This window comes from Carassius carassius, chromosome 3, assembly GCF_963082965.1.
Source record: "Carassius carassius chromosome 3, fCarCar2.1, whole genome shotgun sequence".
Lineage (NCBI taxonomy): Eukaryota > Metazoa > Chordata > Actinopteri > Cypriniformes > Cyprinidae > Carassius > Carassius carassius.
In genome coordinates, this window is record NC_081757.1 from 4,906,468 (window position 1) to 4,932,938 (window position 26,471).

The 26,471-nt window shown below is 37.4% G+C and overlaps 1 pseudogene; it reads right to left on the reverse strand.

The window, feature by feature from the left end:
* LOC132128599 (focadhesin-like) overlaps positions 1-23,843 on the reverse strand; it is a 40,382-nt pseudogene extending 16,539 nt beyond the window's left edge.
* Between the last annotated feature and the right edge of the window lie 2,628 nt (positions 23,844-26,471).

The following is a 26,471-nucleotide window of genomic DNA, read 5'->3' on the forward strand; positions in this document are numbered from 1 at the left end:
CGAACTGACGTGAAGGGTCAGGGGTAATCAGAATAGGGGCTGAAATGAAACGGCTCTTCAGTTTGGCAAACACAGCCTCAGCTGTGTCCGACCACCTGAACGCAGTCTTGGCGGAGGTCAAGGCGGTCAGAGGTGCGGCTAGTTGGCTGAAGTTGCGAATAAAACGCCGGTAGAAGTTAGCGAACCCCAGAAACCTCTGTAGGGCCTTACGGGAATCTGGGCTTGGCCATTCTACCACAGCCTTAACCTTCTCGGGATCCATGCGTATTCCCTCAGTCGACACGATATACCCCAAAAATGGAATTGACTGTGCATGAAATTCGCATTTCTCCGCCTTGACAAAAAGCCCATTCTCTAGCAACCTCTGAAGCACTCGTTGGACGTGCTGCACATGTTCCTGGAGAGAAGAAGAAAAAATCAATATGTCGTCCAGGTAGACATAAATGAACTGATCGTTCATATCTCGCAGCACGTCGTTGACGAGTGCCTGGAAGACCGCTGGGGAGTTGGAGAGCCCAAAAGGCATAACCAAGTATTCAAAGTGTCCTCTGGGGGTGTTAAAAGCGGTCTTCCATTCATCCCCCTCCCTGATCCGAACCAAATGATACGCATTGCGTAAGTCCAGTTTTGTGAAAATTGACACTCCCTGCAACCTCTCGAAGGCCGAAGACATCAACGGCAAAGGATAAGTATTCTTTACCGTGATGTTGTTCAGTCCCCGGTAATCAATACAAGGTCGCAGAGATCCGTCCTTCTTTCCCACAAAAAAGAACCCCGCCCCCGCAGGAGAAGAGGAAGGGCGGATGAATTTAGAAGCTAGAGAATCAGAAATATATTTCTCCATAGCCTCCCTCTCTGGAACAGAAAGTGAATAGAGTTTGCCCTTAGGCGGAGACTTACCTGATAGTAAATCTATGGCACAGTCGTAAGGACGATGCGGAGGAAGAGAAGCAGCCCGAGACTTACTGAACACTTCCTTCAGATGGAGGTACTCAGCGGGCACGTTAGACAAATCCACCGCCTCCTCCTGCAACACAGACACAGACAGACGGACAGGCAGACACTAGACAAGACTCATGACACCTTTTACACCAAGACAAAACGGAGTTAGAGAGCCAGTCAATGCTAGGGTTGTGGAGGAGGAGCCATGGGTGTCCGAGGACAATGGGTGCCAGGGGAGAGTCAAGGATGTGAAAAGAGATGGTCTCGGAGTGATTGCCAGAGGTGATGAGTGTAATGTCTTCAGTGATGTATGATATGGTGGGAAGTTGCTGACCAGTGAGGGCGTGAACCGTGATGTGGTGCGGAAGAGGTCTGAGGGGAATGTGGAGCTTGTGGGCTAATGTGCTGTCCATGAAGTTACCCTCTGCCCCGGAATCCAGTAGTGCCTGACAGTGATGTGTCTGTGCTGACCACCGCAGCCATACCGGGAGGAGCGTAGAAGATGATGGTGATGATGATGATGATGATGAGGTCTTCTCGGCGGAGATCCCACCCGATAGTAGCCTCATACGTACTACCGGGCCTGGCCTTTTACCGGACAGGCGTGGGCTTAATGTCCGGCTCCCCCGCAGTAAAGGCAAAGGCCCAGGGACCTCCGCCTCTCCTTCTCCTCCCGGGAAAGCCGAGCTCGCCCTACCTGCATGGGCTCGTGATCGTAGACGGGGCTGGCCACGTCCCCGCCGCTGAACCGCACGTCTGCCGGTCCCCTGGATGGGGTGTTGAGTAGCCCCCTCCTCTCCATCCGTGCCAGACGTGCATCGACCCGAAGGGCCAGCTCAATAAGTCCATTGAACGACGGGGGAAGGTCCAGGGCGTAGATCTCCCTCTGGACGCGGTCAGCCAGCCCATGCAGGAACATGTCCCACTGCGCCTCCTCGTTCCAATGGCACTCCGCCGCCAGGGTCCGGAACTCGATGGAATAGTCCGAGACGGATCTCTCGTGCTGGCGTAACTCCGCCAGCCTCCTGGCCGCCTCCCGTCCTGCGGCGGCCCGATCAAAGACCCGTCTCATCTTGGCGGAGAGCGCCTGGAACGAGGCGCAGCATGGGTCCTGGTTCTCCCACACCGCTGTTCCCCACAATGCCGCCCTCCCAGAGAGCAGGGTCAGAACGAAGGCCACCTTGGTTCCGGCTGGGAGGGGGCCTCCGATGGTGCTGGTGGAACAGGCGGTGTGAGTGGCGCAGTGGGAGCTCGAAATAGCTGGAACTGTTGGGTGAGCTCGGACACCTGCGTCACTTAAGCATGAACCGCGCGACCAGTGTCGTTAAGAGTCCGCTCCTGGGAGTCCATCCTCCGAACACTGGCGCTGAGGAAATCTTCGAGGGAGGAAGGTTGATTACTCGCTGCCTCCATGTTGGTCAGATCGTTCTGTGACGCTAACAATGGAGGACAGGAGGCAGATGCAAGTAAAGGGAGTTTATTGACAGGAGTTGTGATGGATGAATGCTGGTGAGTGACGCAGGAACCACGATGGCAGCACAGACAGGTGGGTAGGTGATTTGAGTGCGTTGGTAGCGATGACGGTGGTGGTAGATCGGTGATCCGTGGTGATAATCCGTGAGTGACTGTGATAACCCAAAGTAGACCGAAACAGGAAACAGGGCAAGGACAGGAACACAGGAGCACGAACAGACATCAACAGATGGACCTCAAACAACGATCTGACAAACAGGAGATGAAAGACAGGGCGTTAAATAGGCGGTTGGAATGAGATGCACCTGCCGCTGATCAGGCGATCAGTGGCCACACCCACATGAACCAATCAACATGACATAACATGACTACAGCTGGAGACGGTGCATTCACGAACCGTGACACATTTTTTATGACTTGCAACTTTTTGAATACGTCAGATAATTATCTAATAGGCTAAAACAGACTACAAAATGAAACATAATAAAAAAGAAATATTAAAATAAATAAATACAATCACAATGTAATAAAAATGTTAATAAAAATAATCATTAAAATAAACAAATAAAAAAAAATGAACATTTTAATTAGGTATTAAAATATATATATATATATATATATATATATATATATATATTATTTGTTTAATAATTAAATGAAAATTTGCTATATTAAAATTAAATTAATGCATTTAGCAGAAGCTTTTATCCAAAAACATTTTTTACCTAACATGTGTTCCCTGGGAATCGAACCCACAACCTTGCGCTGCTAACGCAATGCTCTACCACTTGAGCCACAAGGACACAGCTATATTATTATATTATACGATCACATTCATACATTTTAAGTGTAGTCTAGATACAATTCTAGCAGATATTTGCAGATTTAATCTGAACTGATAATTCGTTCAGGAATATTTCAGTTGAAATGTTCATTTATTTTCTGAATGCACAAGTTGTCTGTAAACAAATGAATGAGGTTTTGTATAATTTTGCTTTTCATTAATAACAGGTTTCAAACCATCAAGTTATGTGCACAATGTAATAATCATATTCACTCGAATTACATGTAATATTATATGAAAACATGGATTGTAATTATATACACAGACAGATAGATAGATAGATAGATAGATAGATAGATAGATACATAGATACATAGATAGATAGATAGATAGATAGATAGATAGATAGATAGATAGATAGATAGATAGATAGTTTCTAAAAGGGTTGTATGCATAATGTTATGAAAAAATTTTCACTCAAACAGCCACCCTGTATTTGTAATGAAATAATTTGTATTCAATTAGAAGACTAAACCGAAACAGAAACAAAACTGTTAAAATGGGAATACATTCATTTTAAATAAATATTGAATACTGATATTCAACATAAGAAATGACTAGAATCAAGGCATCATACTCACAGACATCTGACACAACATAGAGAAGAGTAGAACAGTTTAAACAGATATCAGTGTTAACTGCCATAACAGAGTTAAGAGGCGCAGAGCCACAGGCCTGAGTCTGGATGAGCTGCCCAGAGTTTGGAGGACATGAAGCACCTGAGGGATGCAGAACTGAAACACAACAGATGAACACACAAGAGGCAGAAGACACACATCCACATAATACTAAAACACACTGAACAGATCCAGATATATGCAAAACTTAAATTACCCAATGCTTTTATGTTTTTAATGCTTCGGTTGTGACCTACAGGCCAGGTTGTGTTCTGCTGCACTTTTAAAAAACAAAGAGTATTACAAAATGCTGAAATGAAAGACTACGTTAAAGGGCAAACACTGCCACCCACATTCAAAGGCTGATGATAGAGTGCCTAAGCATTTAAAATGAAGTAGAATAACATCAGCAAAAACATCTCCTCTAAAATATGAGTAAATGATAGAGTACACTGTGCAACCTGCAGAATGTGTTTTTTGTTGATGTAGCATTTTACTGCAAGCAAAATGTTACAGAAGTACACATTTGGCATAGAAGAGTTATGAACAATACGTATTGTTAGCGGAATCAAATGAATAACAATGGCACAGACAATGGTCAGGTTAATGGCTGGAGTTGCCTACAGTGCAGGTAAGCTGTTGCCATAGCAACAGGGGAAGCGAAGTATCCCAAATCCACGAAGATGGACTACATTCATATTTTGTGGAGATGTGCAGCAATACCCTGTATATGGGTGTTGCATTCTTAATTGTGACTGCCATGCATGTAAACATCTTTTTAATATAATTTACTAACAATGATTAACCTATGCATTATAGATAATTAGTATTACCTATGTGCAGATGTATTTAAATTAAATTACATTTAATTTCCAATTCCATTAATTTTTTCTTGGTAAAACTTTGAAAATCAAGAAAACACATTTGCTGGAAAATATCTATTGATTAAGACTCTAATTTAATATTCCCTCATCAGGTAAACACTAACAGTGCGTGCTGTGCATGTTAATGACTGTACCTTGTGGGTTTCCAGTTTTGGCAGAGAGTAGAGAACAGAGTGAGACAAAGCTGGATCAGACACTGCTCAGTTTCAACATCAGGACAGGAAGTAGACATGGCACCTACAGGTCAACGGAAAACAATTTAGCGAACAATGAATAGATAATTAACTGTAACCGCAAAGTAACCTACTAAATGCACTTTCAAGCACAAAACTGCTTTTAAAATCCAAAGTCTAGTGGCTACGGCAGAGGAAGCCTGAGTAATTGGGTTGATGACCTCAGGTAGCTGGAGGAAGAGTAAGGGTGGAGGAGATTACTAATACTGTGGAGAAAGTCCATGCAGGGCCTTAAAAATGAATAGCATTGTAAAATCAATTCAAAAAAACTTCCTGGTAGCCAGTGCAATAAGGCCAGTACAGAAGTGATGGGATCTATTAGTATCAGTCAATCAATATAAAAGTACAGCTGCCGTTTTCTGAACCGCTGGAGTTGAGAGAAGGTGAGATATACAGATATTAGAGAATGAATATTTTTATTTAGCAAGGATGCATTAAAGTGACCAAAAGTGACAGTAAAGACATATATAATGTTACTTTTCAAACAAATGCAGCTCTTTCAAATATTCCTGAGAAAGATATATCATACCGTTGTGTTGCGGCTTGCTTCCATTGCGTTGTGCTGATTTCGTTGTGTTGTGCTAATTCTGTTGTATCACACCTTGTTTCTGTTGTGTTGTGGCAATTAAATTGTATTGTGCTAATTTTGTACGGAGCCTGAACATGGTATGCAAAAAAATAGTAAGTCGTGATAGATATAAGTTGTGCACATGATTTATAAACCGAAAGAACAACTAAGTGAACCCTGTGCACAATTATGTTTTGCGATTTCGTTGTGTTGTGGTGTTTTCGTTGTGTTCATTTCATTTTGTCGCACCTTGTGTCCATTGTGTTGTGTTGATTTTGTTGTGTTGTGCTAATTTCAGTGTGTTTTCACCTTGTTTCTGTCGTGTTGTGATTTCGTTATTTTGTGCTAATTTTGTTGTGTTGCAGCTTGTTTCTGTTGTGTTGTGGCAAATTCGTTGTGTTGTAGCCCTTTCATTGTGTTGTGGTGATTTCGTTGTATCACACCTTGTTTCTGTTGTGTTGTAGCTTGTTGCCATTGTGTTGTGTAGATATCATTATATTTTGCTCATTTCATTTTGTCGCACCTTTGTGTTGTGATTTCATTGTGTTGTGCTAATTTCATTTTGTTGGACCTTGTGTCCGTTGTGTTGTGGTGATTTCGTTGTGTTGCAGCGTGTTTCCATTGAGTTATGCTAATTTTGTTGTGTTTTAGCTATTTTGTTGTGTTGTGGTGATTTGGTTGTTGTGGCGATTTCATTGTGTTGTGCTAATTTCATTGTATCACACCTTGTTTCTGTCTTGTTGTGGTTTAGTTGTATTGTGCAAATTTTATTGTGTTTTGGCGATTTCATTGTGCTGTGCTAATTTTGTTGTGTTGCGACTTGTTTCCAATGTGTTGTACTAATTTTGTTTTGTGGTGATTTTGTTGTGCTGTAGCTTGTTTCTATTGTGTCGAGGCGATTTTCCTTGTGTTGTGCATTGATAATAATAAGAAATGTTTCTTTAGCACCAATTTAGGGCTTGGTGAGCATAAGAGACTTTTTACCAAATCCAAACTTTTGATAATGTATAGAGAGCTGCAGTTATGTAACAGATGTAATAAATGCACAAGTAACCATCTCAAAATCTGTGAAAGAATTGCACAAAGATATGAGCTATAGTGACGATTAATGTTAAAATTCAAGAACGTGATCGAGACTTTGCAGTTACGGGACCTACAGTTGATTACCAGCAGTAGAAAAGTCAAACATAATCATCTCCGTTTTATTTTCATTAAGCTGTCAGAAATTAAATGAATCAACATCAGTCGTTCACAGGACATTCTTATCATCCAATCCTGTCAAAGAGCACTACAAAGAATTTAATTAAAAATGAAATCATGTAGGACATAATAGAAAGCAAAGACCCTTGAAAACCACTATATGAAAACTGCAAGAAAGAGAAAGATGGAAAGATGAACAATCAAGCAATACTGAAAGAACAAAAGCAAAAGCAAATAAAAATCCTCAAGTCGTTCCAAACCAAAGTGGCTTGGATTTTTCAGCATGACACAAAAAAGAATATTTTGAAGAATGTTCTGTTTTTATCCATGAAACTTCACTGGACCCCGATGACAAAACACTGTGCTTCAAAATATCTTCATTTTTCATTCCACAAAGGAAAGTCATATGGGTTCAGAACAAAATGAGGGTGAAAATTTTTTTCACATTTTTGGGTGAACACTTATTTAAGATGAAGTAATACAAAGTTCATGTTGCTCAGCTTTAATAGCTTTATTACAGTTCGATCATTCAAAATAGTTTCAAGAAATCAAGCAAGTAAGAAAAACAAGACAAAAAAAGAAAAAGACAGGTCAGACCAGTGGAATGAAAAAAGTTGACAATGTACACAGAAATACGGCTTCTAAGTTAAGAAAATAAAGAGGCTAAAACAACAGATAATCAGGAAAATCACTCATGACTGGCTACCAAAGAAACGCCGGAGCCCGTAACATAACGAGACATGCTCATCACAGCGAGGAGGGGTGGGAGGGCAAATTCTTATTCTTCTCACCCACCTCATTCGAGTTAAACTGAGCAAGGCTGTCACAAGTTATCCATCTCATGCAGCGGGCGAGGAACGCCAAAGAGCCCTCGGCTTTGAAGTTCATTCCAGCAGTTGCTGCAATCCTCTCCAACCGTCTGACTAACACCCTGTTTCTCTCTTTCTCTATTTTCTCAAGCTGTCTTCTGTAGCATAAACACTGCTCCAGAATCTTCTATAGTACTAAAAGAATGGCCCAAGGCCAGTGTTTCCCCAGCTCAAGCAAAATAAAAATGAAAGGTATGCTCGACTTCAGGAGAAACTGAGGGGCTGCAGTAAACAGTGACAAACTGAACGGAGCATTTGAAGAACCTAAAAACTTTCTCTATCTGAATTGAGGACTTTGCCCTCATATCTGAGTACATACCCAAGAGCTGCTTTTCTTATTCATTTCATGTTTTTTGCATCAAACGAAATGCTTTGCGGTGGCCCTGCTGGTTTATATCTTTTGTCTTTTGCTTCGGGAAAACACAACAGCTCACATTCCCACAAGTCCAGTGTTATGCATAAATGAGCAACCAACAAAACACAAACTCATCCAGGGATTCCTTTGAAAGACTTCTGGAGACATCAGAGATGAATTCAAGACCACATCCTCCTAGACCTAGATACATATCAAGATTAGACCCCTTGAGACTCAGATATAGACCAATGCCGGCCAGTTCAAGACACTGTACTCATACTGGAAAACCTAATTATTATTGACTGTAAAACACCACTTAGCATATACTTCCACTATGTAAAGGCTATTTAAACAGACAATAATTTGCTAAATAGATATAAATGTCAATAAATAAATAGATAAATATATTTCAAATAAATACAAAAATGAATCCCTTGAATAAATAAAATATTGTTAGAATATATATTCATTCTAAAATAACTATAAATTAAATAAACAAAAACTGAACACTATTTTAAAAAAATACAAAACTAATTTTCAAAATGTAAATTTGAAGTGTCAAAATAAAATCAGATTCAAAATATTTACAAAAACTACACCAATGAATGCAAGTGGAATTAAGTTCAGAGGTGCAATTAAAACATTAATAAATCACTGACCCTGTATAAACTTTACTTGCCGCAACAATTCTCAGTGTATTAATCATACTCGAGTAATTATTCACCAACTAGAGAACGCTAACTACATCATACAGAAATAAAAAAATATTTACACATCTCCAAAAGTCACCATGCATTTAACTAGAAACATTTTACATGTTAAAATGCAAGGTTTTATTGGTATCTCCCCAGCTGCAGGTGTAGCCATACGCTCAATAATGCTTAGCTTTAATAGCCTTAATAAGGTTTGATTATGCAATATTTTTCATGTCGCCAGAAAGAACGTCTTTGTTAGTGTGGCCAATTAGATCAAGCATTGTATACAGGACTTAAGTAAAGTGCTTCTAAGAAGGCTAATAAATGTGTACAAATGGCATCTACAATACATCACATAAAATCTACTATCTTTCCTAATTTATCTTAAGGATTTGTAAAACAATTCCCCAGACAAGCCTCTCCTTAATAGACCCTCACTAACGGAGAGTACTGGATCTTTGCTCTCTTGAGAAGATTTTTAACCCTTAGAGAAGGAACTCCATAGCAGTTGTTCTAACCTCTAATTGGAGATTAACCCCTCAGCATCCCCTTTACAAAACCCTTCCTGAAGGCTAAGAGGAGAGACACGGCCCTCTGAAACCAGCACAACCTCTGACCCACAGAGCAAGCCAATTAACAGTCCTAATGAGGGAGGGAAAATAGAGAAAACATAGTCCAACCCCATGTTTTCTAGTAAACTCAATAATCACATATAAAGCACATCACATTATGAAATCAACACAATCATTTTCTATCAGCAGCGGAATCACTGTGAATATACTGTGAGCATTCAATAAATCAGCCAGCCCTAATTGGAAAGCAGTAGAGATTGAATCTCAGCATCCAGCCAAGGCCTCTAATAAGGGCATAGAGCCAGTGACAGATGATACATATTCCTCCTTGGATATCTTCTAGTTAGTGTGATTACAGCAGTCCCTCAGGTCACACACTTCTGGTCTCAATGACCTTCTGTCCACGAGAGCCCTAAGGCATTGTGTTATGGATGTAAGTGGGGAGTACAGGTCTACTGCACCATGATACACCTTCATTTAGCATTTAGCTAAAGTAATTACTGCTCCAGTTTCTAAGGCTGTGCATGTTGCCTAGTAACACTGACATCTGGATAATGGATAGAAATGAAAGCGTAAGATGAGGGGAAAATGGTTTTTCCAATTGTGCTATTTTTTGTTAAATGTCTGTCATTCAAGGAACAATGTGGTGCTCTTAATGTGTAACAGGAACACGTCTAACGACTGTGGTTTTCATCATTACAGCTTAGAGAACGGTTATATGGTCTTTGTGTTTTGTGAAAATCCTTTACAGTCCTGAATGAAACATGGAGGCCAATCGAAAAAGACAAGAGCATAAAAACAATTCTGTACAACAGTTTCTGAAGAATCTCTGTGAATTTAGTCTGAAGTAAAGCATGTCTGTTTTGTCTAATTTGTTTCCATAAAGCCATAAATGTTGACATATATCTCACTGACAATCCTCCTAAAGCAAACTATCAGGATTATTTGATGTTAAATAGAAAGTTAATACAAACCATCCTGAATGTCTTTACTTCACTTTACTAAACAACAATTTATTCCTTGCTCAATAAGTGTTTTTTTTTTTACTGAAAAAGAGGATTTTTTATTTACATTTAATTTGAATTATTTCTACTTGCCATCATCTAAAGTTCATGTAAAGTCAATCTTTTAAAACACATTTAAATATCAAAACACACAAAAAATTTAAATAATACTTTAAAATGTTTAATAAATCTCAAAAAATTTATAATGTACATTGTCATGTATTTATGTAAAATTGTTACACTTTTATTTTTAATTTATGTGAACAAAACCATAAAAAATTGAAAAGTAGTATATATTTTATATAAAGAAGTCATACAGTTTGGAATAAACCGAGTGAGAAAAGAACTATTCCGTCAAGTTGCAGGGACAGAAAAAAGTTTTTTTCTCATCATCTAATGGTGAGTGAATTAAAGAGTTTAAACTATTCAACTTTTTGGTTACCAGCCTGAATCATTAACCACTAGGCTACACAACCTCCAACTAAGTCCAGAACGGCAGTACACAGACTAACTCAACTAAACGCTGAGATGCTAAATGTACTTTAGCAGGATCGGCCTCTGCGAGGGCTAGTGTCCAGTGTCCATTGCTAACCTGCAGAGATCCCCGTGACTGCTGACCATAACATGGGACACCAGTTATCTGGCACGTGTTCACAGACAGAGAGTGATGACTGCAGGGAGTAAAGCCATTCTACAGTAGACATAGAGTCTATGGTAATTCGGTGTAGGACACTGGTGGCCACTTGGAGCTCTCTGTACCAAGTGCTGAGAGGCAAACTCAACTGTTTGGAGACCTGTAGAGGCAAAAAGCAAAGCCTAATGTCACACGCTACTTTGAAAACTATCTTCAGAATGGGTGCATGATAACTTATGGTACCTCGTTTTGATCTGAGGGCTCTCTTTGAACCATTTGAAACAGTGAATTGGCCACTTTAAGGTTCCTTTTGTGTGTTTGCAAGTCTGTTTGAGCTTCATAAAGCAAATTATCCTGAAATGAAAATTTGTTATGGAGTCTACATTTTTACATATTTTGTTTTCTCACAGTTTTATTTGTACATGGTGCAATCAGCATGAAACTCAAAATAAAATTTCTGTGCAAAAACTGCCTGTAATAATTTTACCATTTTCTGTGGAAATTAAGCAAGCTGTGTCAATGTGATGCAGTCAGATACTGTAGCAAGAGGGGCTTTACCGAGCTCTAGGAGGGCAGTTTGTTGAGAGATGGAGGCATTTAGCGGTAGCAGGGAGATTGCCATGATCACTTCCTCAGAAGGGAGTTCCTACAGTTAGATAGAGCACAATAAGACAAACGGCTTGACACAGATGGAGCCTCCGAGGGAACGCTGAATGCAAATCGCTTTGAGCTAGAAGACGTTGTGCAAACAAAACCATTATAAAGATGAGAGGAGAAGATTTGTTGAGATCACTCTGAGAGGAAATTGCAGCAATAAAAAAAAAAATACTAATCTTGCCATTTTCTCTTTGAAAAAAAAAAGATTCTGCATTTTGAAAATGAATCCAATTAAACAGCACTGATTTTAATAGAACTGAATTTAACTTTACAAAATATCTTCATGGAACTTGATCTTTACTTAATATCCTAATGATTTTTGGCCTAAAAGAAAAATCTTGAATTTTTTTGACCCATCCAAATGTTCACCAAGACTGCATCTATTTGTTCAGAATACAATATAAATAATGAAATATTATTACAATCTAAAATAATTACAAATATTTTAAAATGTAATTTATTCTAGTGATGCAAAACAGAATATACGGCATCATTACTCCAGTCTTCAGTGTCATGATGCTTCAGAAATCATTCTAATATACTGATTTTGGTGCTGAACTGTTAAAAACAATTGTAAATATGTTTTGTGGAAACTGTGATGCAGGTTTTTTCAGGTCAACAACATTTACTTGAAATAGAAATCTTTTGTAACTTTATAAATGTCTATAAAGTCACCCTCAGTTCAATTGATCTCTGCTGAAAAAAATGAAATAAAAATTTAATTGGTAATGTATGACACCTTTAAGGCCTTTTGTTAAATCGTAAAGTAGAGCTAGGCACCATGGGAAATTTACACGGGTGATATAAAACCTTCAGTTATGTGACCAAGCCACATAGCGCTATAGAGCTACTTCAGCTCAGCACATCAGAAATCATCCGTCAGCTAACCAGCATGTACTGAAGCAGGTCTAAAAGGTTGTGTATTAACCCACAGTTAACCTGCGGGCTGTCTGGCTCAGGAGCCCCTCGTGGCTGGAGCAGGACCCCGAGGAGGCTGTGTCTGAGCAGGGCATTTTCTGACAACCTCTGGGGCTCACAGTACAGGTAAAGAAGAAAAGGTACCAACATTTCCACATATACTGGCTCATCTCTAAAGAAAACACACAACATAGACATAATTTAAGCATCAATAACAAAGGAGATACAGAAGGCCAGAAGCATGGTCTACCTCATTGACATTTGTTACCCTAATAACAAATTTCGGTTTTCCAGAACTGTGATGTAGGGGTAAGGGAAGGTCCTAAAAAAAATCAAGCACATAATCAAACGTCAGTATTTGTGAATTGTGGTTGGAGGTTGGCAGCTCATACCACCAAAGAGGAACAGAAAGAGTGAAGGTTTTGGAGAAAACCGATTCGGAGAAATGCTTACAAATCTATCCTCTACAGTAAATGGGTGCTGTCAAAGGAGAGTCAAAACAGCTGTAGGAAGTGTTATTATGGACTTGTATTTTGGCCAGGAGCAGTTTAATTGTGTAACTCTCATTCTGACGGCACCCAAGGATTCATTGGCGATCAAGTGAAGTAATGCAAAATTTCGTCAAATTGGTTCTGATTAAGAGACAAAGTCATCTACATCTCGGATGGCCTGAGGGTGAGTAAATTTTGTGCCAATTTTCAACTATTGCTTTAATGCAACAGCCTCCTTATTGCAGTTTTTGCTTGGATGTCTTTCCCTCTAAATTCTATGCTGGTGATTAATGTCTATCCTTAATGCTAACATACAAATGAAGGCCCTTTTATTAACAAACACACATTCTCTTTCATCCAAGATTAATGAACTCATCCAAATCACTTATCATGGTGTTTGTGTGTGCATTTGGGACTGGGTCAGACAGGAACATATTTTATAAAGCTACCTAGAAGATCCTCTACATGGTAAACAGTCTTTAAGCACTTAAATGTATGATCTGGGTCACCTCCAGCCAGATGTTAGAGCTGCACCAAAGCTCTCCACTCCCTCCACAGACATCCTACAGTTCAAACATTTGTTCATCTATCTCTTCTTGTTCCCCGGCCAACTGGTGCAGCCATCACATTATCAGGGTTCATCCATCACAGGCGGTTTTCAGCAGACAGACAATGGCTGGCTGACACATTGACCTCCATCTCACTTATCTGAACTGAAAGTTTAGAGCGAGGCTCTTTAACCATGTTAACAACTGGTGCAGCCATCGCATTATCAGGGAGTCAAGGATAATTTGAATGTTTGAGTCTACAGAAGTTGGACTGAATATACAGCACCATAGTGAATTACATTTGAGTATTTGAGTTGATTTATTATATTTTCCTGAGTTGTGAGTTTGCACTCCGAAGGGGAAGGAATAAAAAAATAATAGACAACCCATGCTTCTTTTGTGCCTTTGCTGGACAAAATCAAAGAAAAATGTCAACATATCAAATACAGTAATGTATGTGCATTTCGATTCACAAACAAATGGCTATTTTTTTCAGTCATTTTAATGAGTTGGTCAAAAATGCTCTCAGCCTCCCAGATTATTACTGAAATAGCATCTGATTTTGTTATACTGAGCTTCAGTCAAAAAAAGAAAAGAAAAAAAGATTATACACTGTTGTTCTTTTTCTTTTTTAACTTTTTCATTAAAGAAATGAATACTTTGATTCAATAAGGATGCATCAAATTTATCAAAAGTGACAGTAAATACTTTTTACATGTAAAAAAAAAAAATCCTTAAAATAAATGCTGTTCTTTTGAACTTTCTCTTCATCAAAAATCCTGAAAAAATGTACACAAAATTAAGCAGCACAACTGTCAACACTGATAATATTGTAATTTTATAAGTACCAAATCCCAAATCAGCATATTAGAATGATTTCTGAAGGATCATGTGACACTAAAGGAGTAATCAGCCATTGCAGGGATGAGTTACAATCTTTATATTGTAATAATATTTCACAGTAATACTGTTTTTACTGTTTGATCAAATAAATGCAGCCTTGGTGAGCATAAAAGAATAGTAGGCACCTGTAGGGAATAATGTGCCCAAGACTAATAAAAAATATTTTAGTTTGAGCTTTTCATCTCTGTCTTTTTTCTGAGTTGGTTTATTCTTCTAGAATCCCTACACAACCCCACCCCAAACCACTCTGCTTCTGTTGGATATCTACAGTAAGTGGCTTTGTGACCCCGGAGCAGATTGCAGAGGAGCCATCGAGCAGACGGACACAATGAGCACCAGTGGGCATCTCCATTAATCCTCAAGCCCTCCCTCAGTGCTAAAGGCCAAGCACCAATCCCAGGCCAGCACAGAGCCCTCCACCCATTCATCTTCACACCAGGGAGGAACTCGACAGAGAAAGAGAAAAATGACACGCAGAGTCATTTGATTCATTATAAAGTAACCCATCATGAGAGGTCATATAAACCAGGATTAATTCACACAAACAAACAAAAACACATGCATAATGGAACCTGTAAAAAATGGTCAGAAAGTGCAAACTGGTTCTATAAATCTTCAAATGTGAACAAAACCTTGGTTTCTTGAAGGTTCACATAACCTTGTTGGGATAGATACATTATACCGTTCAGAAAGATAAAAAAATATATTATTACCTTTATTCAGGAAGGATGTATTAAATTGATCAAAAGTGACAGAAAAGACATTTCTTAATGTTACAAAATTCCTGTTTTATTTAAAAGATGTTATTTTGAACTTTCTGTTCATTAAGGAATCCTAAAAAAAATTATCCTGGTTACAAGAAAAAAAATTGAGCAGCATAACTGTTTTTAACTGTGATAAGAAATGTTTCTTGAGCAAAACAGGATTAAATTACATTTTATAATATATTGCATTGGAAAACAGTAAATTTAATTAATTATAATAGCTCACAATATTAATATTTTATTGTGTGTCGATTAAATAAATTCACAAAGCCTTGGTGAAACTAAATAATTGATGAAATAAAACATTTTATAAAATCTTACAAACCCCAAATTTTCTAATGGTAGTAGTTCAACATAAGAAATTAGACAATCACATATATTTAAAAGAGTAGCGTTACATCATATTCTGTTTCACATAGCAAATCATTTTGTATGTTTAAAATACAACATGACTAGACATGGGCAAGGGTGAGAGTTTTGAAAAAAAAAAAAAAAATACCTGGCAGCAGCTGTTGCACTTGGAAAAGGCACTCACCTAATTGAATATGGACAGGTGAAGCCTGCTCCGTTATCCCACTGACTTGCCTGGATCTGTAGCAACCTCCCGACCACTTTGATCAGCCCTCGAACATTCCTGCCCAGGCAAGAAACAAAACAGTCAACATCATCAGATACTACCCGAGAAAAACCATAATCCATCACTGAAGCGAATACAATCTGTTCAGACAAAATGAAACCGCTCGATTTCGAAACAAAAATAATTGCATATATTCAACAAGTAAGATCCAATTTAACAAATGCTTTCATTTTTTTAAATGACATAAAGCATCACATCTGTTTATTGAAAGACAGGCTGTATTTGAGTATGTGGTAATGTTTGCAATAGAATGAAAGTGTACTACTGAAAACTTGATCAGATTTTTTTTTTTACTCAATATTGCAAAATAATGTCTTAGATATTAGCAATCTGAACAAATAAGCAATATATAATGATGTTAAAAGGACTTTTTGATGTTAATACAGGGACTTAAAAAAAAACAAAAAAAAGGTCAAGTCAAAGCATTACATTTGTAGGATGCATTGTGTTCTAGTTAAATATTGCACATTTTAGCCAATATAAGAGGTAATTTTGTTCTTAAAATCATACTTTGTACAGTTTACATACTATATACAGCAGAAATATACTAGTAGTATGCTACTTAAAAAAAGAAGCCAATGACATATGCAAGATAAAAAAGCTCTCATTCCTGAACAAGAATACAGGTGGAGTGTTTCTCATACATTATAAATCACCTCTGCGTGACAACATGTGCTGTGTTTTCTTTCATCCCTCCTTCCCGGCTCTCTCAAGTCTGACTGTATGGTTCTCAGCTCCTATGGGTTTGATTACTGTATATTTTACCAGGAGGGAAAACATAACTCCACAGTGACAGGAAATTCATCTTACCAGCTTTCATCTAGGCTCTTTCGTGAGCCTTGTATAGACTGTGCAAAGCAAAGCCATAATGCTCCAGTTTTCAATCAACTTATGCACTGTACCAAATTATTGCTGGATTATTTGGGACAATGTGCATGAAACAGCCCATGCTGGAAATAAATGTGGCATTAGTGCTTAATGAGCTCTAAATGAAATCTACATAATGTTGAAAGCTGCTCGGTTCTCACACAGGCAAATCAATTGTTAAAGCAGTTGTTAATATTTCACATCTTCTCTATGTTCTCTTATCAATAAAAGCAAAATAAAAGGTTGAAAAATATAATAATGCTGTGGTTATTGACACAAGAACCCCTAAATCAGTCCCTTTTGTTATGGATACCCGACTTCCTTTGGTAAAAAATACCTTTTACTATAAAAAACATAAACATGGATTGCACAAAGTAACAAAGGTTTCAATACTCAAATAATTAATTCAAATAAAAAAATAAAAAGATACTATTATTATAAGAAAACTACATAAAGCATATATATATATATATATATATATATATATATATATATATATAAACATAAATACCCAAAACGATAACATTCTTTCATTATTTACATGGAACAAAAAAGTAGGTATTTGTAATCATTACACAAATTCTGCCATACAGCAGCAGTTCAAAGTGATGCAAGATTTTTTAAAAACTGCATAAAGTTATACATGAGGCTTATGTGCTATACGGCTTCTGGAATCTAGTAAAGTCATATTGATTATTTTGCGGGTGCTTTATGTGTTTTTTGTCATTTATGGAGCTTTACAGCCTCCGGTCACTATGAACTGCTGTTGTAAAGCAAAAGGTGCATAGCGATATATCAAAAATATCTACTTCTGTGTTCCACGGAAGAAAAACAGCATGCAGGTTTGAAATGACATGGGGGTGGGTAAATAATGACAGAATGTTTATTTTTGGGTGAACTCTTCCTTTAAGACTCAGGTCTGTATGATGAAAGGGTATATTGTGTGGGTAGCTGCTCCGTGACAGCAGCAGCCGTGTGTGTGTGTGTGTGTGTGTGCTGGAGACACATGAGCTGACTGATGGAGCAGGCTGCATTTCAGATGTTTTTTTTTTTTTTTAAATTCTGAATATGCAGATGTGCACCCTCAGTCTGTTTCTTATCTTTATCCAAGAGTCCAACTCAAAGGAAAAAAGGAAGTGTGTGGGCAGATAACTAAGGTAATCCTCTAAAAACGCGATACAGTAGCAATCATCCAATAAAAGCATCTGTGTTTGTTTGTGCTTTAGGGTTAGGTTTAATTTTAGCATGTTTTAAAAGCATCAGATGGATGGGGTCTGTTAGATTTACACAAAAAAGTATCATATTAATCAATTAATTGGCCAATTTAACAAAGCAGCTTGTTCCTAGTGCCAAACAACTGAAAGACTAATATACTGTAACTGGGTCAGACAGGCACAGACGTATCTTTACAAAACAACTGTTTTAAAGAGCAGGTGAAATCAAAAAGTTTTTTTTTTGTGGCCATTTATATGGCAGTGTATCCCCAAACTTTGATTTGATTTAAACTGCATTGAGAATATACACTTGATTTTAATTAGAAATATCACCTGCAACTGATATCTAACAGCAAGTCACAAATACACTAAGTTTGTGGTCAGTATGTTTTTTTTTTGGAAATTAATACCTTTATTCAAGAAGGATGCATTTCCATGACCAAAGTGACAGTAAAAACTTTTTTTCCTTTCTTTTTTCAACATCATATCAGCTTCCATGGCTATGTTAATGGTGAGAGCCAGGTTTTAGTTATTTAAAACTAAAACTAAATAAGTAGTTTAAGATTATTTTTTTCTAAATAAATAAATAAAAAAAGATTTCTGTTTTATATAAATGTTGTTCTTTGGAACTTTCTATTCATTAAAGATTCCTGTATCAACAAATGTATCAAAGTACATGTATTCCTCAAAAATATTAATCAGCATTTATTAACATTGATAATAATAATAATAATAATAATAATAATACATGATTTCTGAGCACCAAATCAGCATATTAGAATGGTTTCATGTGACACTGAAGACTGGAGTAATGATGCTGAAAAATCAGCTTTGTCATCAGTGGAATAAATTACATTTTTAAATATATTAAAAAAGAAAACGTGTAATTGTAAATTGTAATAATATTTCACAATATCCCTTTTTAACTGTATTCTTGATCAGAATAAAATCAGCATTGAAAAGCAAAAAAAAAAAGTATTTTAATTATTTTCTTTTTTTTTATTAATAATCAACGGCCCCAAACTATTGAAAAGTACTGTATGGGAACACATGAAGAAAACTGCTTCTTTTATCATTTCAAAATCGTTTATTGGGAACACAATGGTTACTTTTAAAAATCCTCTTCTGTTGAAATTTGCATCACATCTACTAAACCAGAGATTCAGTTGTTGACAACTTGCCCACCTCCATGTGATTAACATAATGATCACCTACAATTAAGTACTTTTACGACTTCAAATATACAGTATGAGGCGTCAGTGTGAAGAGTATGAATGCATAAATGCTTTAAAACACCATTGAAACCAAAAATACCTATTTGTTTGTCTGTGCTGTTTATGTTTCAGTTTAACAGCGAACCCCATTTTCTGGTGTGTTTTTCACAAATATACTGTGCACTGTATATGTACTGTATGAATGTACAGAGCCACATATTAAAACTCTTCTGGGAAATATAAATGCAGTGGTTTTCTTTGCATACTGAATTGGGATTGAAGACAGTATGTTAACATCAAAAGTACGCATCACTTGATGCTCTAATGTTTTCAATTTAAACAAAGACTAATTCCAGAGTTAAATAAGGGAGAGGTCAGTGCCTGAGGATGCTGATATGGTCCCATCAAGGCTTGACAGGGTGTGAAGGGTGTGCCACGGTTTCACAAAACAAATCCCATTTGAAAATGCATTTAGAGCAACCTTTGACACTATAACATGGACTTAAATGTGTTAAAGAAACAAGATAATTAAGTCAGTTTACCAGCCCATGCAGCTCACATGGAGGTTTTTCATTTGGGCATGACAAGGGATAAGGACCTGCATTAGTCTGTGAGAGCCAGGTGCGTGACAGAAGCATATCGTGCCGAGGGTAGGAGGTTAAGGGTGGTTTTGAGCACATCTACGAGTAGCACCAGAGCGTCACAGCGGGCCGAGCGGACACCAGCACTGTCACTGCTCCCACAGACACTCCAGCACTTGGCCCTGCTCATATAAAACACATGTTCAACATGCAAAACATTCTACATGAGCTAAAATATAGAAGTGAGAATGATAGTGCAGTTGGAAAAGTAGCATCAACTCTCTGGAAAAACTAAACGGCACACATTTCATATTTTACTGCAACTTTCCGAACTCAAAACGTCTGTACTCTTTTATTGAAAGAAATCTGCAAAAAAAAAAAAGTTGGATTTCAGATATACAAAAGCCAACACATCACAGCCCACATTTACATGTACAGTCGTGGCCAAAAGTTTTGAGAATTACATAAATATTGGAAATTGGAAAAGTTGCTGCTTAAGTTTTTATATTAGCAATTTGCATATACTCCAGAACTTAACTTAATCCCCAAAAAACCTTTCCACTGCATTTCATTGCTGTCAATAAAGGACCTGCTGAGATCATTTCAGTAATCGTCTTGTTAACTCAGGTGAGAATGTTGACGAGCACAAGGCTGGAGATCATTATGTCAGGCTGATTGGGTTAGAATGGCAGACTTGACATGTTAAAAGGAGGGTGATGCTTGAAATCATTGTTCTTCCATTGTTAACCATGGTGACCTGCAAAGAAACGCGTGCAGCCATCATTGCGTTGCATAAAAATGGCTTCACAGGCAAGGATATTGTGGCTACTAAGATTGCACCTAAATCAACAATTTATAGGATCATCAAGAACTTCAAGGAAAGAGGTTCAATTCTTGTAAAGAAGGCTTCAGGGCGTCCAAGAAAGTCCAGCAAGCCCCAGGATTGTCTCCTAAAGAGGATTCAGCTGTGGGATCGGAGTGCCACCAGTGCAGAGCTTGCTCAGGAATGGCAGCAGGCAGGTGTGAGCGCATCTGCACGCACAGTGAGGCCAAGACTTTTGGAAGATGGCCTGGTGTCAAGAAGGGCAGCAAAGAAGCCACTTCTCTCCAAAAAAAACATCAGGGACAGATTGATCTTCTGCAGAAAGTATAGTGAATGGACTGCTGAGGACTGGGGCAATGTCATATTCTCCGATGAAGCCCCTTTCCGATTGTTTGGGGCATCTGGAAAAAGGCTTGTCCGGAGAAGAAAAGGTGAGCGCTACCATCAGTCCTGTGTCATGCCAACAGTAAAGCATCCTGACACCATTCATGTGTGGGGTTGGTTCTCATCCAAGGGAGTGGGCTCACTCACAATTCTGCCCAAAAACACAGCCATGAATAAAGAATGGTAACAAAACAGCCTCCAACAGCAACTTCTTCCAACAATCCAACAACAGTTTGGTGAAGATCAATGCATTTTCCAGCATGATGGAGCACCGTGTCATAAGGCAAAAGTGATAACTAAGTGGCTCGGGGACCAGAATGTTGAAATTTTGGGTCCATGGCCTGGAAACTCCCCAGATCTTATTCCCATTGAGAACTTGTGGTCAAATAACCTAACGTAAAGTGTGAATGTATATGAATTACCATGTATTAATATTAAAATCGTGGCTTTAATGATTTAAATCTGTTGTATTTAATGGTCATATCAATACATGTTTTTATTGAAAGCAGTTTACTCATCTACTTAATGCTGCAAACTCCTTTTCGGGGGATTACATAATATTTTCTGCTATCCAATGACTGACAATACAACCATAGATAGACAAAAGCACAGCATAAAACATCACATCCATTTTATTTGTTTGCTGTACTCCATATCTTTAGAATCCAGGTGTTTGCAAGGAACATATCCAAATTCAGCTCTTTATCAATCGATCTTCATCTTCATTCTCAGCAACAGCGACCGTCACAGTCAATGCCCGCGCTCGTTATGATTCGAATTTTAAAATAGCGCCAGTGCGCCAAGTATACGTTACGACATGGTTTACGGCACTGATATCGAAATCTCATTGGTTCTAACCTAATTCGTCACAGATTGCGACATGCCGTGTTTCAGTTGATAGACATTTGAAAGCCAGCGCGCCTTCACGGAGAGAAGACAGATACATAATTTCACGGATTAATAAATTAAATTCTGCTCTGTACCCTATAAAAACTTACCTCCAGAAAGGACTGCGACTGGAACTCATTATCATTTGAACTACTTTTGGTACCACTTTTGATATTTTCGCAAAAAATAAAAGATTAACGTTACATTTGCGTGTCTGTTATTTGTTTATTTATAACAGTAACGTTATGTAGTTTTTAGAAATGGTTATGGGTAGGTTTAGGTGTAGGATTAACGTTAGTGGCTCAAAATAACGTTTTAATTTTATATTTTTGCTAAAATTGTGTTTTATTATGTTTTTTTCTTTTAACATTCTTTATAAAATGGGTAGGTTAAGGTTCGGATGGGGTTTAGGGATCTTACATTTATAAAAATAATTATAAAAAGGGAAAATATACATAAATATAAAAAAAAAAAAATCTGATACGCATTGAAAAGCAGCTTCATGAGCAAATTTCTATGGATAACTGACTGGTCAGAGAATACGTTCTATCTGTACGTATTTGAGGTTGTTTTTACGTAAATTTAGATACGTATCGAACCTGTAATTACGTACAGATAATACGTAAACGAAACTAAATACGTAAAGGCACATACGTATTGGACAGTATTAATTTACGTCTAAATATGTACGTTATGATTGTGAGATCAGGCTGGATTGAGAGCATGCCCAGTAGAATTGCAGAGGTCCTGAAAAAGAAGGGCCAACACTGCAAATACTGACTCTTTGCATAAATGTCATGTAATTGTCGATAAAAGCCTTTGAAACGTATGAAGTGCGTGTAATTATATTTCAGTACATCACAGAAACAACTGAAACAAAGATCTAAAAGCAGTTTAGCAGCAAACTTTTTGAAAACTAATATTTATGTAATTCTCAAAACTTTTGGCCACGACTGTACATGACTTCACTAAACATTTTCTGGATTTCTTACCATCCAAAAATCGCAATGCACTTTGTTACTTTTGAAACCATGTCTAGAAACATATAATTGAAAAGTGAATATAAAAACTGCCCTATGGGTATTTAAATGTTAATTTGCAACTCAGTTTGATTGCTGGTTGTCAGATTTGAGTGTTGATTATTAAATAAAGATTCATTTATCGATTACATACATTTTGAAGTAAGCTTTATTTATTTATTTTTTTAATTCAACTCGGTGCATCACTGGAATAAATTATTTTTATTAACTTCTGACTTAATTTCTACCAAGAAATAAGCATTAAGCTTGGTTATGTTTAAAGTTCCCTTGAAATTGTTTCAGATCACTGTTGTGCCTTGGAAGCCTTTATACACAAACCACTGCCTGTTTAGTCATTGAGTGACTGGATGAAACACTCTTATTAGTGTAGTGTTCCTGTAGCTCAAGTGGTAGAGCATTGCTTTATCAAGTGCAAGGTTGGGGGTTCGATTCCCTGGGAACACATGATAGCCTGAATGCACTGTTAAGTTGCTTTGGATAAAAGTGTTTTCTAAATGCATAAATTTAATTTAAATTAAATTTATTAATTTTATTTGTCAAAGTAGAATTGACATAGAAGTACTAAAGGTGCAGCCGTTTAATTTTAACTATGTGTCCTAACTGTGATATAACCTTCATATACACGATCACAGGAACTTACTTTAGCTGTGGTCTGACAAATGCTTTAATTTTGGTCTTTCTCTTTCAGCACTGCAGTAACCAGCGTCCTCACAGCCTGGAATAAACAAGCCAAAAAAATGCTGTTCCTTACTGAACAGGCAGAAAATCTGGATTTTCACATGCCTTGAGCAAACTAAACAAAATAATTAATCAAATTTACACATCAACAGGAATGGATTTCTTCAAGACTGACACATTTTGTGAGATAGATAAGCTTTTTGTTGAATTCAAAGTCTTCAAAGTCTCCGTCATCTCCAGAAATCACAAATGATGCCCCATACTAAAAACAAACATCATATGGAATTGGTAATTTAATCAACTTAAAAACTGATTCCCAGCCCTGTTTACTTACAAAATGAGGCATACTCGATTGCAAAAAATAAAGTACTCAAAGTCAATCTTATCTTAGAGGATTTGATTGGATCTTGGAACAATTGTCTCAAGATGACGAGATGCAGAAAAATAGGTGTTGAAAAGGTAAGAGCTGTAGCCATTTTGAAAAACAAAATAGGAAGCCAAACATTTCTTCAGAATAATCATTTCTGATAAATGGCATACAATAAAACCAGGAATGTGTACTAGCAATGTAAAAAAGTACAGTACGCTGTAAAATGTTTTTTTTTTTTTTTTAAGTTGTAAATAAATATAAATAACTGGGAGCTGTTTCATAAAACAAGTTTACTAAATAAGACAGGTTTATTTCAATAAGTCAGACTTATTGTTGTCAGTTGATTCGGTTCAAAATAAGTCAGACTAACTGAAATAAGCCTGGCTTATTTGGTAAACTTGATTTATGAAACAGGCCCCTGGACTATTTCAGTTTTCTTACTTTCAAATTTTAGGCTTAATTTAATGTGTTATTTATACATTTACTAGCAATTTCTAGGTTAAAATAGTTTCTACATCATTTTCTTTTCATTGAACTGTACAGACATTTGGAGTCTGTAAGACTCCTTTTTTTAATAAGTCTCTTATGCTCACAAAGGCTTTATTTATTTAATAAAAATACAGAAAAAAACAGTAATATTGTGACATATAATTACAATTTTGAATAACAGCTTTCTATTTGAATGTATTTAAATTATTAATAAATAAATAATTTGTCTGATGGTTTCTAGAAGCCATTATTTTCAGTGTCACATGATCTTTCAGAAATCATTCCTAATACGCTGCTCAAGAAACATTACTTACTAATAACAATATCAAAAACATGATGAAACTATTCATGAAACCTTTGATGAATAGAAAGTTCAGAATAACTGCATTTATTTGAAAATCGTTTCACTGCAGCATCATAAATGCCACTTATGATCATCAATTTAATGCATTCGTACTTAAAAAAGGCATTCATTTCTTTCAAACATCTTGCTGACCCCAAACTTTTAAACGGAAGTGTAGTGTAAAAAAAAACAAAAAAAAAAAACAATGACATTAAGATTCAAAAAAGATTTGGAAAGAGCAGGATTTCTAAAATGTGTGGCATGCAACCGCAAATGAGGTCACGGGAACTTTACTTCACATTTTTAGACTCAACCCTCATTTCCTGAAATGAAGAAACTGACATGCAAACTGACATCATCTGTTCAAAAACAGCTGTGCGTCCACCTCATGTTAGTGCCTTATCACTCAGATCACAGGTGTCATGGGATCATCAAACACGCCAAACAGGTGCAACGGGACAAAAACCGCCTTCAGAATAACCCAACACCACTTCAAACTGATGTAATCTAAAGTGAAATTAAATAAAAGCCCAAGACATAGTCTGCTGCTCGCATCTAAACTCTAAACAACCATCTGACAGATGGCACTGGCAACCACATCAATGGGATGCATTATTCACAAGTGACTTTTGCCAAAGCTTCAATGCCTGTCCAGTTGCGGACCGCCGACTCTGCCATCTCATATGTTGTCTCATATGGACTCCAAGTGTAGGGTAATGGGATTACCAGCCGTTGATTTGACTGACACTGGCTGATGGCCACTGGAGATTCAGGTTTATAGCACGGCACATGGGAGAAACACAGACAATGCAAGCTTTAAAATGCTGCCCCACCCCTCCTGGGACCGATATCTGACAGGCAAGCGCTGCGTGTGTGTGATGAAATACCTGCTGTGCTTCCATACACTGTGACAGTTTTACTACAGCAGTAGCTACTGACAGCAAAGAGTGGCTTGGGCAAATCAGGTAAGATTTGAAATTCATTGACTTAAGACAGTTTATGTCAAAACATTACAAGCCTAAATGCTACAAGTTCACAGTAAGAGTGGATTTCTTTGTTGCAAATTGTTGTTTTTTGCAAAAGAGTGATATTTAGAAATGTATTTATTTATCTATCAGTTTAAACTTGAGATTTATTTGCATTCAGTAATGACAGGTGGCAGACAACGCATAAAGAAAATGCTGTGAAATGTTATATGTTGAGTCATGTTTGACTCACATTTTCATCTTTTTACATCATTCTTGTAAGAGTGAGGTTTGTGTAATCATATTGACAAACTAGCTGTTTGTTTTATCATATCATTTTTACACACTCTTTTGTCAGCATAGCAGAGAATTGAAAATATTCCAGGGATTTCCAGCCTATGGCTACTTGTCCACATGCACAAAGGCTTCGGCTCTTTACTGCTTGCTCTGCACTGCTTGTGTGTCCACAATAATGCATCATTGTTTAAGTGATGCTGAGTTTGACTGGCTAGACTAAGTTAGCTGGTATAATACGTCAGTTTTGTAATGATACTATGGTACTAATACAATGGCCTTGCGCCACGGTTTCTGGACACGTACTAATGTATTTTCTAAGTTGGTGTATCACGTAAGCATCATATTAGAATAGTAATCATTTCAGTACCAATATCATGGTATCACCATCCGACACCTCAGTATTGTTGTAAGCTTAGCAACCTGCCGGATGTTGTTCAATACCTAACATGCATTTAGGAAAACTCGTGTTTATACGAGCAGCTGTCAGTTTCACCGTTCTGTTACTGAATC